This window comes from Somniosus microcephalus, chromosome 2 (assembly GCF_052327205.1).
Source record: "Somniosus microcephalus isolate GS21.2 chromosome 2, FLI_Smic_1.0, whole genome shotgun sequence".
NCBI classification, from domain to species: Eukaryota; Metazoa; Chordata; class Chondrichthyes; order Squaliformes; family Somniosidae; genus Somniosus; species Somniosus microcephalus.
The window spans coordinates 340,477,113-340,495,343 of NC_140988.1; the positions used below are offsets into that span (position 1 = coordinate 340,477,113).

Here is an 18,231-nt window from a genome sequence, read left to right on the forward strand (position 1 = left end):
TGGAGTTTGGAAGAGAGGGGATCTCATTGAAACGTATAAAATTCTAACAGGACTAGACAGACTAGATGCAGGAAGGATGTTCCTGATGGCAGGGAGTCCAGAACCAGGGGTCACAGTCTAAAGATAAGGGGTAAGCCATTTAGGACAGAGATGGAGGAATTTCTTCACCCAGAGAGTGGTGAACCTGTGGAGTTCTCTACCACAGAAGGCAGTTGAGGCCAAGTCATTAAATATATTCAAGAAGGAGTTAGATATATTTCTTAAGGCTAAAGTGATCAAGGGATATGGGGAGAAGGCAGGGACAGGGTACTGAGTTTGGATGATCAGCCATGATCTCATTGAATGGCGGAGCAGGCTCGAGAGGCCGAATGGCCTACTCCTGCTCCTATCTTCTATGTTTCTATGTATCTATTAAGGGGAGACTAGACAAGCATATGAGGGAGAATTTCCTCATATTTTCCAAGAATCCTCCTCAATCGCCTTGTCCCAGTGGCCGAAGAGCTCCTCCCAGAGTCGCAATGCGGATTCAGCCCACTAAGGGGCACAATGGACATGATCTTCACCGCACGTCAATTACAAGAGAAATGCAGGGAACAGCACCATGGCCTTCTTTGATCTCACAAAGGCCTTCGACACTGTCAACCGTGAGGGATTATGGAGTGTCCTCCTCAAATTCAGCTGCCCTCAAAAGTTTGTCACTATCCTCCACCTGCTTCACGACGACATGCAAGCCGTGATCCTGACCAACGGTTCCACCACAGACCCAATTCACGTACGAATCAGGGTCAAGCAAGGCTGTGTCATCACACCAACGTTCTTCTCGATCTTCCTTGCTGCAATGCTCCAGCTCAACCTCAGTAAGCTCCCCACTCGAGTGGAGCTAATTTACAGAACGGGAAACTGTTCAACCTCCGTCACCTCTAGTTCAGATCCAAGGTCGTCCCATCCTCTATCGTCGAATTACAGTATGCAGGCGATGCTTGCATCTGCGCTCACTCGGAGGTCGAACTCCAAACCATCGTCAACACCTTCACCGAAGCGTACGAGAGCATGGGCCTTACACTAAACATCCGTAAGACAAAGGTCCTCTACCAACCTGCCCCCGCCACACAGTGCTGCCCCCCCGATTATCAAAATCCACGACAAGGCTTTGGACAACGTGGACCACTTTCCATACCTTAGGAGCCTACTGTCAACAAGGGCAGACGTCGACAATGAAGTCCAACACCGCCTTCAGTGTGCCAGTGCAGCCTTTGGTCGCCTGAGGAAGAGAGTGTTTGAAGACCAGGACCTCAAACCTGGCACTAAGCTCATGGTCTACAGGGCAGCAGTGATACCTGCCCTGCTGTATGCCTCAGAGACATGTACCATGTACAGCAGGCACCTCAAAGCACTGGAGAGGTACCACCAACGCTGCCTCCGCAAGATCCTGCAAATCCATTGGCAGGACAGGCACACCAATGTCAGTGTTCTTGCTCAGGCCAACATCCCCAGCATCAAAGCTTTGACCACGCTCAATCAGCTCCGATGGACGGGTCACATTGTCCGCATGCCCGATACGAGACTCCCAAAACAAGCGCTCTACTCTGAGCTCCGGCAGGGCAGGAGAGCCCCAGGTGGGCAGAGGAAACGCTTCAAGGACACCCTCAAAGCCTCCTTGAAAAAGTGTAACATCCCCACCGACACCTGGGAATCCCTGGCCCAAGACCGCACAAAGTGGAGGAGAAGCATCCGGGAAGGCGCCGAACACCTCGAGTCTCTTCGCTGGGAGCAAGCGGAAGCCAAGCGCAGGCAGCGCACGTCAACCCAAGCACCCCACCTACCCGCCCCTTCAACCACCGTCTGCCCCACCTGTGACAGAGATTGTAGGTCCCGCATTGGACTAATCAGTCACCTGGGAGCTCATTTTTAATGTGGAAGCAAGTCATCCTCGGTTCCGAGGGATTGCCTAAGAAGAAGATATGAGGGAGAAGGGAATAGAGGGTTATGCTGATAGATTTAGATGAGGAAAGACGGGAGAAGGTTCGTGTGGAGCATAAACGCCGGCATGGACTGGTTGGGCTGAATGGTCTGTTTCTGTGCCGTGCTGTAATCATTAAAATGTCATGAACAGGTACAGAAAATAATCAAAATGGTTAATGGAATGCTGGTCTTTATATATATAGAGCACTAGAATACAAGGGGGTAGAAGTTATGCTGCAACTATACAAAGACTATAGAACACACCTGGAGTACTGTGAACAGTTCTGGAAACCACCCCTTAGGAAGGATATATTGGCCTTGGAAGGAGTGCAACGTAGGTTTACCAGAATGATACCCCGACTCCAAGGGTTAAGATACGAGGTGAGATTACACAAATTAGGGTTGAATTCCCTGGAAATGCGAAGTTTAAGGGGTGATCTGATTGAAGTTTTCAAGATATTAAGGGGAACAGATAGGATAGATAGAAATGATTTCCGCTGGTTGGGGATTCTAGGACTAAGTGGGATAGTCTAAAAATTAGAGCCAGACCTTTCTGGAGTGAAATTAGGAAACACTTCTACACACAAAGGGTGGTAGAAATTGGAACTCTCTTCCACAAATTGATGCTAGATGAATTGTTAATTTTAAATCTGAGATTTTTGTTAACCAAAGGTATTGAGGGATATGGGGTAAAGGCGGGTATTTGGAGTTAGGTCGCGGATCAGCCATGATCTCATTGAATAGCGGAACAGGCTCGAGGGGCTGTTCCTATGTTCCAAGACAATTTGGATGCAGTGATGAAGCTACCAAATTAGTTTTAGACTGCTCTAGTGTTTGAGTACACAACTACCAAAGTGTAAAACAGACTTCAAAAGAGTAGTTTAAAATCAGGGAAAAGTGGCTACGGTAGCGTGGTGGTTGTGTTACTGGACTAATAATCCAGAGATCGTGTAATGTTATCTTAATAACGTAATTACGAGTCTCCCAAGCAGTTGTAGTGGAGTGCCATTTATTCAGTCCTGACTCTGTGTCTCGTAGTACAGTACTTCAAGCATGGCCAAGATGGCGTCGCATCCCGCCCCTGGATATGACGTCAGCCGTCAACCAGCTGTCAATCAAACCCCACTGTCTTTACGACAGCTACGGTTATCCGTACATCTTCCCCCTTCAATGAAGACATAACACAGTAACAACATAACATAACACATAGAACACTTGTTCACATCATATAGAAACAGTCAGTGTACTCTTTTAGTTTGGACCAAAAACAAATTTGACTGTAAATTAACAAAAGTTCAACTAAAACTTAACAAATCAAATTAAAATTTGGTTTTCCGGGTTGACGACGCACTCCAGTCCCCGCGGCGCCCACCGGTCGTGGAAATACTCAAGCGTGTCGGCAAAACAGTCAGTGTAACTACACCGTTGAACTAATTGCAGGTAGGTATAAACCTTACCCACACCCAGGAGTCCATTAACTGTTTACAGTCTTATCAATCCCTGTCTACAGGTCAAGTTTAACTACAGACTTTCTGGTGCGCTGTGACCTGCGTGGCTGAACGGCTGTTTGCTGAACCACCCCAGTTGTATCCCTTAAGTTCATGTCTGTACCACACAGGTCCCTTGTCACATTATCATTACTGTGTCCTTCGTCACTTTGTGGCATTTCCCTCATCTCGTCTCTTTGTGGCATTTCCCTCATCTCGTCATCCTCTCCGTCCTCCTGAGGCTGAAAGGTCTCTGTGGTTTCCAGTAGGCGCCTCCTGTTTCTGCGAAACACATTGCCGTTCTCTGTCATGACACTGTATGACCTGGGGGTGACCTGTTGTAGAACGGTGGCTCTTTTAGGCCATGACTCAGGCCCTTCAATGCGAACTATATCTTTCTCCTGTAGAGGCACTAGTGTAGCGGCTGTGTGGTCATGAAGTGTTTTTTGTTTCTGTTGTAGTTTCCGAGCCTTGTCTGCCCACACCTCATCTCTGTGGTCAGGTGTGACATAACTGGGAAGTCGTGTATGGATTTTCCGACCCAGTAAGAGCTCAGCTGGAGACTTGCCACTTGCTAGCGGGCCCGCCCTGTACGACATCAGGGCCAGATATGGGTCAGTGTTGCTGTGTGCTGCTTTCTTTAATAGTCTTTTCATAATCTGTACCCCCTTCTCCGCTTTTCCATTAGCCTGAGGATAGAGCGGACTGGAGGTTACATGATTAAACTCATCTCTGAAGCAAATGACTGAAACTCATGATTGGCATAGGGAGGGCCATTATCAGAGACCAGGGTTAGAGGGATGCCCTGCCTGGCAAAGACTGACTTCAGGTGAGTTATCACAGCTCTTGATGTGGTACTGGACAAGAGAGCCATCTCCGGATAATTGGAATAATAATTACTAACTAACAAATAGTCTTTTCCTTCATAGTGAAATATATCAGTTCCGACCTTTTCCCAAGGTTGTGATGGGAGCTCTGTGGTAATGAGGGGCTCTTTTGTTTGCTTGTAGTGATACTCCTGACATGTAGCACACTCGCTGATCAACTGGTCAATATCAGAGTTAATGTTTGGCCAGTAGTGTGCCTCACGTGCTCTCCTTTTTGACTTTTCTGCACACAGGTGTCCTTCATGTATCCTGTTGAGCATTTCTCGTCGCATAGAGGTGGGCACTACTATCCTGTCACACTTAAGCAGTAGTCCATTGACCACAGAGAGCTCAGACTGAATGTGATAATATTGTTTACATGGCCCTTTCTTCCAGCCCTCTTGAAGATTTCTCATTAATTTACTCAGGACTGGGTCCTTTGATGTCTCTGTGACTATCACTGATAGTTGTTCCTGTGTGGCGGGCAATAATCCTGAGGATTGGGAGCAGTTTAGGAGTGAACAAAGGAGGACAAAGGGATTAATTAAGAAAGGGAAAATAGAATATGAGAGTAAGCTTTCAGGGAACATAAAAACTAACTGTAAAAGCTTTTATAGATATGTGAAGAGAAAAAGATTGGTGAAGTCAAGCGTAGGTCCCTTACAGTCAGAATCAGGGGAATTTATAATGGGAAACAAGGAAATGGCAGACCAACTAAATACATACTTTGGTCCTGTCTTCACAAAGGAGGACACAAATAACCTCCCAGAGATGCCGGGGAACATAGGGTCTGATGAAAGGGAGGAACTGAAAGAAATCAGTATCTGTAGGGAAATGGTGTTAGGAAAATTGATGGGACTGAAGGCCGATAAATCCCCAGGGCCTGATGGTCTACATCCCAGGGTACTTAAGGAAGTGGCCCTAGAGATAGTAGATGCATTGCTGGTCATCTTCCAGAACTCGATAGACTCTGGAACGGTACCCATGGATTGGAGGGTAGCTAATGTTACCCCACTATTCAAAAAAGGTGGTAGAGAAAAAGCGGGGAATTATAGACCGGTAAGCCTGACATCGGTAGTGGGGAAAATGCTAGAGTCTATTATAACAGATGTAATAGCAGAGCACTTGGAAAGCAGTGACAGGATCGGACAAAGTCAACATGGATTTACAAAAGGTAAGTCATGCTTGACTAATCTACTGGAATTTTTTGAGGATGTAACTGGTAAAATAGATAAGGGAGAACCAGTGGATGTGGTGTATTTGGACTTTCAGAAGGCTTTCGATAAGGTCCCACATAAGAGATTAACGTGCAAAATTAAGGCACATGGGATTGGGGGCAAGGTATTGACTTGGATAGAGAACTGGTTGGCGGACAGAAAGCAAAGAGTTGGAATAAACGGGTCGTTTTCCGAGTGGCAGGCAGTGATTAGTGGGGTACCGCAAGGATCGGTCCTAGGACCCCAGCTGTTCACAATATATATTAATGATCTGGACGAGGGAATTGGATGTAATATCTCCAAATTTGCAGACGACACAAAACTGGGTGGGAGGGTAAGCTGTGAGGAGGATGTCGTGAAACTCCAGTACGATTTGGACAGGTTGGGTGATTGGGCAGAAACATGGCAAATGCACTGTAATGTGGATAAATGCGAGGTTATCCACTTTGGTGGCAAAAGCAGGAAGGCAGATTATTATTTGAATGGCAATAGATTGAGAGAAGGGGAAGTGCAGAGAGACCTGGGTGTTATTGTGCACCAGTCGCTGAAGATAAGCATGCAGGTGCAGCAGGCGGTTAAGAGGGCAAATGGTATGTTGGCCTTCGTAGCAAGAGGGTTCGAGTACAGAAACAAGGATGTCTTGCTACAGTTGTACAGGGCCTTGGTGAGACCGCACCTTGAGTATTGTGTGCAGTTTTGGTCACCTTACCTGAGGAAGGACTTTCTTGCCATGGAGGGAGTGCAGCGAAGATTCACCAGGCTGATACCTGGGATGGCAGGAATGACGTATGAGGAGAGATTGTGTCGATTGGGCTTATACTCACTGGAGTTTAGAAGATTGAGAGGGGATCTCATCGAAACCTATAAAATTCTGTCAGGCCTGGACAGACTAGATGCAGGAAGGATGTTTCTGATGGCTGGGGAGTCCAGAACCAGGAGTCATAGTCTAAGAATAAGGGGTAAGCCATTCAGGGCTGAAATGAGGAGGAATTTCTTCACCCAGAGAGTGGTGAACCTGTGGAATTCTCTGCCACAGAGGGCGGTGGAGGCCAGTTCATTAAATATATTCAAGAAAGAGTTGGATATATTTCTTGAGGCTAAAGGGATCAAGGGATATGGGGAGAAGGCAGGGACAGGGTACTGAAATTGGATGATCAGCCACGATCTCATTGAATGGCGGAGCAGGCTCGAAGGGCCGAATGGCCTACTCCTGCTCCTATCTTCTATGTTTCTATGTAATGCTGCGTAGACCATATCCACATGAAGAGCCACATCCTCTTCTGATTCACTGTTTTGTGTGGCTGGCTGAGAGTTCACTAGCATGACATATTTTCACTGCTGCATCCAAATTTAGGTCATTGTCTCTAAGCATTCTCTCCCTCACCTTCTTGTCGAGTATTCCAAAAACAACTTGATCGCGTATCATCGATTCCTTCAGGTCACTAAAGTTGCATGTTTGTGCTTTTATTTTCAAGTCCGTCAAAAAAACATCAAAGGATTCTCCTTGCTTTTGCACGCGGGAGTGAAACACGAATCTCTCATACGTTTCATTCTTTTTTGGAGTGCAGTATTCGTCGAACTGTTCTATCACCTTGTCCAGATCATTTTTATCATCTTTGGCTGCAAACGTAAATGTGTTAAACAGCTCGATTGCCTGCGAGCCAGCCACTGTTAGCAACAAAGCTACTTTACGTGTTCCAGAGCTAGTCGAAGCGTCAATCGCTGTGAGGTAGAGAAGAAAGCGTTGCTTGAAGACACGCCAATTTTCATCCACATTTCCTTCTAGTTGCAGGCTAGCCGGAGGTTTTATTCCTTCCATTGTTGTAGTATGTCCTTATCGTGAGTTCTATAAATCCTGGTACCATGTAATATTATCTTAATAAGGTAATTACGAGTCTCCCAAGCAGTTGTGGTGGAGTGCCATTTATTCAGTCCTGACTCTGTGTCTCGTAGTACAGTACTTCAAGCATGGCCAAGATGGTGTAGGATCCCACCCCCGGATATGATGTCAGCCGTCAACCAGCTGTCAATCAAACCATGCTGTCTTTACTACAGCTACAGTTATCCGTACAGATCATGAGTTCAAAGCCCTCCATGGCAGTCTGTGCATTTAGTTTGGTTGACAATAAGTGACGGATCCACTGCGACTTTCGACGGAAAGGAGCAGGTATTTCTTCAACAGTTCGGCTAAATGAAAGGCAACATTCAGCCGCCAGTACGTGCCTCCTCGATTGCCGGCCGCCTCGCACCTTTACCCCGCCTCCATCTTCCCAGGCAGGCTCTCTCCAATCGCAGCCTCGCTTGGTCACCGCGGCGAGGGCGGGTGGTTGCCACGGGACGGCGGCCCAATGGGATTGCGTTTTGCTGCGCCGTGAGTTCTGTCAGCGGTTGCCACGGGACGGCAGCCCAATCGGATTGCGTTTTGCTGCGCCGCGCGTTCTGTCAGCGGTTGCCACGGGACGGTGGTCCAATCGGATTGTGTTTTGCTGCGCCGTGCGTTCTGTCAGCGGTTGCCACGGGACGGCGGCCCAATGGGATTGCGCTTTGCTGCGCCGCGCGTTCCGTCAGCGGTTGCCGGGTGTCGTGCGGGGCCGTTGGCCGGTTTGAGGAGAATTGGGGGGAGCGGGCGGCTGGCCCCTGACACACAGTCCGTGGGACCGCGGGGGACGGACTCTCCTTGTTTTATATATATATATTGATTGATCGGTAAGTGATGTCTGCTTTCATTCTTCGTGAACCCGATGAGCATGTGATGTAAACATGGGAGGACGGTGGGCCCCGGGGGGAGATGCGCGCCTAGCAACGCCTCCCCTCCACCCCCCCCCCCCCCCGTTTCTTGACCTGGAGCGCGGGGGTCGACCTGCGGCAGGAAGGTCGACCTCCTGCTCCTTGCATCCTGGAGGAGAGGCTAGATCTTCAGTACTTAATAAAGACAAAGTTAGAAGAAGAGACCACCAGGCCCTGGCTGCGGGGCAAAGTATTTCTTCTGGGCCATTCGCAAACCAGAGCTAGCATGTTGTGAAATGTTGGGTTAATAAACGAAGGCAGCACTTATTTGTTAAAGGCAGATGGTGTTTGACTAACTTGACTCAGTTCTTTGATTGAGTAAAGGAGAGGGTGGATGAGGGTAGTGCGGTGGATGTTGTGTATCTGGACTTTCGAGAGGTGTTTGACAAGAGTGCCACATAATAGACTTGTTAACAGAATCAAGCCCATGGGATTAAAGGGACAGTGGCAACATGGATACCAAATTGGCTAAGGGTCAGAGAGTAGTGGTGAACGGTTTTTTTTCAGACTGAAGGGGAGTATACTGTGGTGTCCTACAAGGGTCAGTATTCGGACCGCTGCTCTTTCAGGTATATTAACGACCTTGGGTATACAGAGCATAATTTCAAAGTTTGTGGATGACACGGAACTCTGAAATGTAAACAGTGAGGATAGTAACAAACTTCAGGGTGACATAGACTGGAGAAATGGGTAGATACATGGCAGATGAAATTTAACACAGAAGTGTGAAGTGATTCATTTCGGTAGGAAGAATGAGGAAAGGCAATATAAATGGTACAATTTTAAAGGGGATGCAAGAACAGAGACCTGGGAGTCTACGTGCACAAGTCTTTGAAGGTGGCAGGACAAGTAGAGAAGGTTGTTAAAAAGGCATACTGGATCCTTGGCTTTATAAATGGAGGCATAGAGTACAAAAGCAAGGAAGTTATGATAAATCTTTATAAAACACTGGTTAAGCCCCTGCTGCAGTATTGTGGCCAATTCTGGGCACCACACATTAGGAATGGTAGCAGGGATGAAAGACTTAAGTTAGATAGAGAAGCTGGGATTGTTCTCCTTAGAGCAGAGAAGGTTAAGTGGAGATTTAATAGAGTTGTTCAAAATTGAAAAGTTTTGATACAGTAAATAAGTGGCAGAAGGGTCCGTAATCAGAGGACACAGATTGAAGGTAATTGACAAAAGAACTAGAGGTGACATGTGGAAAACATTTTTTATGTAGCAAGTTGTTATGATGTAGAATGCACTGCCTGAAAGGGTGATGGAAGGTGATTCAATAATAACTTTCAAAGGGGAATTGGATAAATACTTGGAAAAGGAAAGATTTGTTGGGCAATGAGGAAAGAGCAGGGCAGTGAGACTAATTGGATAGTTCTTTTAAAGAGCCAGCGCAGGCATGATGGGCACTCTGATTCTATGAAATTGGAATACAGATAAATCCGTGGGCCAACACCAGGAAAAATGACCGTGGAAACTGCCAGATTGTTGTACAAGTTCGATCAAGGGGCTGCTCCCTGCCCCCCATCTTCTGTCAAGAGTTATTTGGACACTGGAGTCAAAATTAGTATCTTTTTGGCATAAAACAGGCACAGTGTATACATTTCTGGGTGTGAGGTCCTACACCTTATCTGTGCCAGTAGAATGGCTGCTGCCATATTGGCCCTCACTGTTTTTAGGCGTACCTGGCGGTTGCCTGAAATAAGTGATGAATCAATTTAAATATGCAAAATAGATCCTGCGCTTGTTGGAGGACCCTCTGCAAAATGCGTAAAGAACTAGGTGGAACACGTGCTGTGCTAGCTCCGACTAGTTATGCCAGTTCTACAGTGGCCTAAACAGTAGTCCTTATAGGAGCCACTGACAACTGCTGAAGAATGGTAGGGGCAGTTTGTTTTAAACCTCCTTTTCTGTGGCGCGAGGAGGAGCGGGAGTACTCCTCCCAGCTCCACAGCACGACTGCGGCCCGCTGCCGGCCTGTACTTGGCCCTCCTGCATCTCACTCCTCCATGTATTGGGGCTTGCGATGTAAAATCGGGGCATGCAGCTCCTTGTGCTCAATGAGAATCCTTGGTCTCTCGCCCACCAGTGGAAGCAGTCTTTCACTGTTTACCCACAGTAATGTCCCCAGGTGTCACTCCCCCTTTTACTGGCTGCTCCTCTCTCGGCATTGCTCCCACTCACCACATTGCTGCTACTGCTGCTTCCGGCTCTGCATGAAATGCTGGTACGATTGACACCCCTGGTCTAGACTATGTATATGGATGGGCTATGTGATGGGGGGGGGATGGTTATCGGAGTCTTCAGCTTCTGGCCACACAAAGTATGCACTTTCCATCAAGCATCAGTGGATATCAATCAGGACAGAAAATGTTGGTGGCTTTTCTTGCTCCCTTATCCACAGTCACATTTGCAGTACTCAACTGCTATGTGACTCAGCTAATGACTCCATAAAATCACTGAGTAATTGTGGGGAAACCCTTTTAAAGCATTTTCAATGTACATATATTCACACAAAGGATAAAAGAAATCTGGAATTCTCTCCTGCCCCTATGATAGATTTCTGACTGTTAATGTACTTCTCTCTTAACCTATGTTGCTTACAGTTTGCCAAATGCTACTCATTAGTACTGTCAGTCAATCATTTAAAAAAATGGAACCTATTGGGCTTCCCTCAATAGTCTCAGTGGGTAAATACATTGTATACTGGTGTCATAGTGATTGAAGAGAAACACACAATCTAAGTTGGGTTTTATTTCACTATACTACAGGGAACTAGCAAGCCCTGTATATATTAAAGAACAGTACAATATACTCTTAATTTTAATTTATCTTAACTAGTTTTGTATGTACAGAGTCTAATTCATTTTTGAGTCTACTCTAATATGTAGCTTAAATACAATTTTTGGACTTTTGCAACTTTCCAGTAATATCATCCACTATGGAAATTGTGTTACTTAGAACAGTGATTTTCAAACTTTTTTGGTTGAAGGACCCCTTTTCAAATGGATTAGTAATCACGGAATCCTCCCCCCCCCCCACCCCATCTAAATTAGAATACTACATCAAAATCAAAATCCCCTCTAATTTATTTTGGGGCTGTGTGGCCCATTTAAAATTACACACATGCGCGGTTTTCCCTTTAAAAGCCGGTGAGCCAGCTGCGCAGGACCCATGGAGCCGCGGCTTAAAGAGAACATTGCTCATAATTTGAAAGTGCTGCATGTAACGAGTGTTTTAATAATGCTTTTAAGAAAACGGGTATTTATTTTTAGATATCAGTGAGATGGATGTGCCTACTTCTCATACCAATTCTGGGTACTCCGCAGCAACAGATGGCCACTATTAGTGCTGGACAATTTTTAAAGCCACCAGGAGGCTGGCTAAGGTGACTGAGGGCATTAGCACCCTTGCACATGCTAGGATGCTGCTGGAAGCATGACTCACCGCCATACTGTCACGTTCTGCAAAAGCTGCACTGTGGACCCCTTGACTGGTATTGTTCCACACTTTTGTTGATAATAGCGAGACGAGCACAAAGTGGTAATTTTAAGGTTGTGTAATGTGTGCGCCTACTTTAGCATAATGCAAACTGGTGTATTGCCTCCATGGTTATTGCGAAACTAGAGCAGTCTTCAGGCAAGAAAATAGATAGACCAACTTTTTTTTTAGAATCATAGAATAGTACAGCACAGAAGGAGGCCATTTGGCCTATCGAGTCTGCACCGGCTCGTTCGAAGAGCAATCCAGTTAGTCCAACTCCCCCGAACTTTCCCCATATCCCTGCAATTGTTTCTCCTTCAAGTATTTATCCACTTCTCTTTTGAAGGCTACTATTGAATCTGTATCCACCACCCTATCAGGCAGTGCATTCCAAATCCTAACCACTTGTTGCGTAAAAAAGATTTTCCTCATGTCACCTAGAGTCATAGAGTCATAGAGTTATACAGCACGGATAGAGGCCCATCGTGTCTGCGCCGGCCATCACGCCCTGTCTAATCTAATCCCACATTCCAGCATTTGGTCCGTAGCCTTGTATGCTATGGCATTTCAAGTGCTCATCCAAATGCGTCTTGAATGTTGTGAGGGTTCCAGCCTCCACAACCCTTCCGGGCAGTGAGTTCCAGACTCCAACCACCCTCTGGGTGAAAAAGTTCTTTCTCAAATCCCCTCTAAACCTCCTGCCCTTTACCTTGAATCTGTGCCCCCTAGTTATTGACCCTTCTACTAAGGGAAAAAGCTCCTTAGTATCCATCCTATCTATGCCCCTCATAATTTTGTACACCTCAATCATGTCCCCCCTCAGCCTCCTCTGCTCCAAGGAAAACAAACCCAATCTGCCCAGTCTCTCTTCATAGCTGAAGCGTTCCAGCCCTGGTAACATCCTGGTGAATCTCCTCTGCACCCTCTCCAAAGCTATCACATCCTTCCTGTAGTGTGGCGACCAGAACTGCACACAGTATTCCAGCTGTGGCCTAACCAGTGTTTTATACAGCTCCATCATAACCTCCTTGCTCTTGCCTTCATTAGCCGAGGCATAGAATATAAGTATCCCATATGCCTTTTTTTACCACCTTATCCACCTGTTCCGCCGCCTTCAGGGATCTGTGTACTTGCACACCCAGATCCCTCTGACCCTCCGTCTTGCCTAGGGTCTTACCATTCATTGTGTATTCCCTTGCCTTGTTAGTCCCCCCAAAGTGCATCACCTCGCACTTTTCCGGGTTAAATTCCATTTGCCACTGTTCCGCCCATCTGACCAACCCATCGATATCGTCCTGCAGACTGAGACTACCCTCCTCGCTATTTACCACCCTACCAATTTTTGTATCATCCGCGAACTTACTGATCATACCTTTTACATTCATATCCAAGTCATTAATATAGACCACAAACAGCAAGGGACCCAGCACCGATCCCTGTGGTACCACACTGGCCACAGGCTTCCAGTCACAAAAACAACCTTCGACCATCACCCTCTGCCTTCTGCCACTAAGCCAGTTTTGTATCCAACGTGCCAAGACACCCTGGATTCCATGGGCTCTTACCTTCTTGACCAGTCTCCTGTGCGGGACTTTATCGAAGGCCTTACTGAAATCCATGTATACCACATCCACTGCGTTACCCTCATCCACACACCTAGTCACCCCCTCAAAAAATTCAATCAAATTAGTCAGACATGATCTTCCCTTGACAAAGCCATGTTGACTATCCCTGATTAATCCTTGCCTGTCCAAGTGGAGACTGATTTTTGTCCCTCAGAATTTTTTCCAATAATTTTCCCACCACTGATGTTAGGCTCACTGGCCTGTAGTTCCCCGGTTTTTCCCTACTCCCCTTCTTGAATAATGGAACTACATTAGCGGTTCTCCAGTCCTCTGGCACATCCCCTGTGGCCAGAGAGGTTCTGAATATGTGTGTTAGAGCCCCCGCAATCTCTTCCTTTGCCTCACACAGCAGCCTGGGATACATTTCGTCTGGGCCTGGGGATTTATCCATTTTTAGGCCTGCTAAAACCGCTAAAACCGCCAATACCTCCTCCCTCTCGATGTTAATGTGTTCGAGCATATCACAGTCCCCCCGCCCTATTTCTATGTCTACATCGTCCCTCTCCATAGTGAAAACAGATGCAAAAAATTCATTTAGAACCCCTCCTACATCTTCCGGCTCCACACACAGATTGCCACTTTTGTCCCTAATGGGCCCTATTTTTTCCCTAGTTATCCTCTGGTTCTTTTGCCAATCACCCTAAATCTGTGCCCTCTATTTATTGACCCTTCAGCCATTGGAAATAGTGGCTGGAATTTTCTTTACCTGGGTGGGTCGGGTGCAGTTGGGGTCGGGACCCCGCTCCTCAGAGCGATTTCCCTTAATAGCGCCTATTAAGGCAGGCCTGCGTGTTACCCGGCCCATATCAAACGGTGCGGGTCTGATGACATAATCGATGACTCATTTCCAGCCGGAATATTTAAAGGAGCCTTGGCCACATTGCATTTGAAGGTTCATCTGGGAGTGTGTAGGCACTATATTTTAGCATTTGGGTCTTGCTAAATCTTGAAGACATGACTGCACAGGGGCAGAGTTTAAAATCAGTAAAAGTAAAAGCTCAACCTGCTCATAAACCAGAGTTAATGGAAACTACCTGGCACAATTGATCAGATTCTTATTTCAGCATAACAGCTCCGCACTTTAATGCTGCATACAGTTAAACTTGAGAGACAAGAATATAGATTATTGGTGCAAGATGCGCTAGAAGTCAAGATACTGATAACAAGTTCCGTGCCTACAAAGATGTTGGCCATGTTCTTTGAGAACCAAGGTGCACTGTTGTGTGCAGTCAGTATGGCAGGCTCTGTCACTGATGCATATTCATAATCAGTCAGCACAAACAAAGGGGCTGGGGTTATATTTTTTAAAATTTGTTTATGGGATCAGGGTGTCGCTGGCAAGACCAGCATTTATTGCCCATCCCTAGTTGCCCTTGAGAAGGTGGTGGTGAGCCGCCGCCTTGAACTGCTGCAGTCCGTGTGGTGATGATACTCCCACAGTGCTGTTAGGAAGTTCCAGGATTTTGACCCAGCGTGGATGAAGGATCAACGATCTACTTCTAAGTCAGGATGGTGTGTGACTTGGAGGGGAACTTGGAGGTGGTGGTGTTCCCATGCGCCTGCTGCCCTTGTTCTTCGAGGTGGAAGAGGTCGCGGGTTTGGGAGGTGCTGCCGAAGAAGCCTCGGTGAGTGGCTGCAGTGCATCTTGTAGATAGTACACACTGCAGCCACGGTACGCCGGTGGTGGAGGGAGTGAATGTTTAAGGTGGTGGATGGGGTGCCAATCAAGCAGGCTGCTTTGTCCTGGATGGTGTCGAGCTTCTTGAGTGTTGTTGGAGCTGCACTCATCCAGGCAAGTGGAGAGTATTCCATCACACTCCTTACTTGTGCCTTGTAGATGGTGAAAAGGCTTTAGGGAGTCAGGAGGTGAGACACTCGCCGCAGAATACCTAGCCTCTGACCTGCTCTTGTTGCTGCAGTATTTATGTGGCTGGTCCAGTTAAGTTTCTGGTTAATGGTGACCCCCCAGGATGTTGATAGTGGGGGATTTGGTGATGGTAATGCCATTGAATGTCAAGGGGAGGTGGTTAGACTCTCGCTTGTTGGAGATAGTCATTGCCTGGCACTTCTGTGGCGCGAATGTTACCTGCCACTTATCAGCCCAAGCCTGAACGTCACCCAGGTCTTGTTGCACGCGGGCATGGACTGCTTCATTATCTGTGGAGTTGCGAATGGCGCTGAACACTCTGCAGTCATCAGCGAACATCCCCATTTCTGACCTTATGTTGGAGGGAAGGTCATTGATTAAGTAGCTGAAGATGGTTGGGCCTAGGACACTGCCCTGAGGAACTCCTGCAGCGATGTCCTGGGGATGTGATGATTGACCTTCAACCACCACAACCATCTTCCTTTGTGCTAGGTATGACTCCAGCCAGTGGAGCGTTTTCCCCCTGATTCCCATTGACTTCAGTTTTACTAGGGCTCCTTGATGCCAGACTCGGTCAAATGCTGTCTTGATGTCAAGGGCAGTCACTCTCACCTCTGGAATTCAGCTCCTTTGTACATGTTTGGACCAAGGCTGTAATGAGGTCTGGAGCCAAGTGGTCTTGGCGGAACCCAAACTGGGCATCAGTGAGCAGGTTATTGGTGAGTAAGTGCTGCTTGATAGCACTGTTGATGACACCTTCCATCACTTTGCTGATGATTGAGAGTAGACTGATGGGGCGGTAATTGACCGGCTTGGATTTGTCCTGCTTTTTGTGGACAGGACATACCTGGGCAGTTTTCCACATTGTCGGATAGATGCCAGTGTTGTAGCTGTACTGGAACAGCTTGGCTAGAGGCGCGGCTAGTTCTGCAGCACAAGTCTTCAGCGCGATAGCCGGGATGTTGTCGGGGCCCATAGCCTTTGCTGTATCCAGTGCACTCAGCCGTTTCTTGATATCACGTGGAGTCAATCGGATTGGCTGAAGACTGGCTTCTGTGATGGTGGGGACCTCGGGAGTAGGCCGATATGGATCATCCACTCCTGGCTGAAGATGGTTGCAAACACTTCAGCCTTGTCTTTCGCACCCATGTGTTGGGCTCCACCATCATTGAGGATGGGGATATTCTTGGAGCCTCCTCCTCCCGTTAGTTGTTTAATGGTCCACCACCATTCACGACTGGATGTGGCAGGACTGCAGAGCTTTGATCTGATCCGTTGAGTGTGGGATCGCTTAGCCCTGTCTATAGCATGCTGCCTCCGCTTTTTAGCATGCATGTAGTCCTGTGTTGCAGATTCCCCAGGTTGGCACCTTATTTTTAGGTACGCCTGGTGCTGCTCCTGGCATGCTCTTCTGCACTTGTTGTTGAACCAGGGTTGGTCCCCTGGCTTGGTGGTAATGGTAGAGTGAGGGATATGCCGGGCCATGAGGTTACAGATTGTGGTGGAAAAGAATTCTCCTGCTGCTGATGGCACACAGCGCCTCATGGATGCCCAGTTTTGAGCTGCTAGATCTGTTCTGAATCTATCCCATTTAGCACGGTGGTAGTGCCACACAACACGATGGAGGGTGTTCTCAGTGTGAAGACGGGACTTCGTCTCCACAATGACTGTGCGGTGTTCACTGCTGCCAATGCTGTCACGGACAGATGCATCTGCGACAGATAGATTGGTGAGGACGAGGTCAAGTAGGTTTTTCCCTCTTGTTGGTTCACTCACCACCTGTCGCAGGCCCAGACTGGATTTATGTCCTTCAGGACTCAGCCAGCTGTGTGGTGCTAGCGAGCTACTCTTGGTGATGAACATTAAAGTCCCCCCACCCAGAGTACATTCAGTGCCTCTTCCAAGTGATGTTCAACATGGAGGAGTACTGATTCATCAGCTGAGGGAGGGTGGTAGGTGGTAATCAGCAGGAGGTTTCCTTGCCCATGCTTGACCTGAACCCATGAGACTTCATGGGGTCCGGAGTCAATGTTGAGGACTCCCAGGGCCACGCCCTCCCGACTGTATACCACTGTGCCGCCACCTCTGGTGGGTCTGTCCTGCCGGTGGGTCAGGGCATACCCAGGGATGGTGATGGAGGAGTTTGGGACATTGGCTGAAAGGTATGATTCTGTGAGTATGACTGTGTCAGGCTGTTGCTTGACTAGTCTGTGGGACAGCTCTCCCAATTTTGGCACAAGTCCCCAGATGTTGGTGAGGAGGACTTTGCAGGGTCGACTGGGCTGGGTGTGCCGTTGCCGTGTCCGTAGCCGGTGCTGATGCCGGGTGGTCTGTCCAGTTTCATTCTTATTCGTAGCGGTTAGTTACAACTGAGTGACTTGCTGGGCCATTTCAGAGGGCAGTTAGGAGTCAACCACATTGCTGTGGGTCTGGAGTCACATATGTTTTTTTACGACAATCCGATAGTTTCATGGTCACCATTACTGATACTAGCTTTTTATTCCAGATTTATTTAATTAACTGAATTTAAATTCCCCAACTGCCGGTGGGATTTGAACTCACGTCTCTGGATCATTAGTCCAGGCCTCTGGATTACTAGCCCAGTGACATTACCACTACGCTACCGTTCCCTTAGCATAGTAATGATCAAAGTTTTCTACTTCCAATATCACATGACAGTTATCTTGTATGGAATTTTCCATTTTGGGGCTACGACCAATTTTTTTTTTAAATCCCTGATTTTGATTTGGTGGTTGTTCCTTTAAATCCAGTCACAGCACATTAGCAGATAGAATCATAGAATGGTTACAACACAGAAGGAGGCCATTTGGCCTGTCGAGTCCGTGCCTGCTCTCTGCAAGAGCACTTCCGCTAGTCCTACTCCCCCGCCCTTTCCCCTAGCCCTGCAACTTTTTTTTCTTTCAGGCATTGTACTTATCCAAT

At 47.3% G+C, this 18,231-nt stretch overlaps 1 protein-coding gene across 2 annotated transcripts in view; it reads left to right on the forward strand.

Annotated features, from left to right (window-relative positions):
- Positions 1-8,064: 8,064 nt before the first annotated feature.
- The window catches only part of ccdc142 (coiled-coil domain containing 142), a 221,509-nt gene continuing 211,342 nt past the window's right edge, over positions 8,065-18,231 (forward strand). The window contains exons 1-2 of one of the 2 annotated variants that reach the window (XM_085975438.1): positions 8,065-8,238; positions 11,589-11,809. The gene's annotated coding sequence lies outside the window, so the exon portion shown is untranslated. The remainder of the gene's footprint in view (positions 8,239-11,588; positions 11,810-18,231) is intronic. The other variant, XM_085975437.1, reaches the window with a different exon arrangement.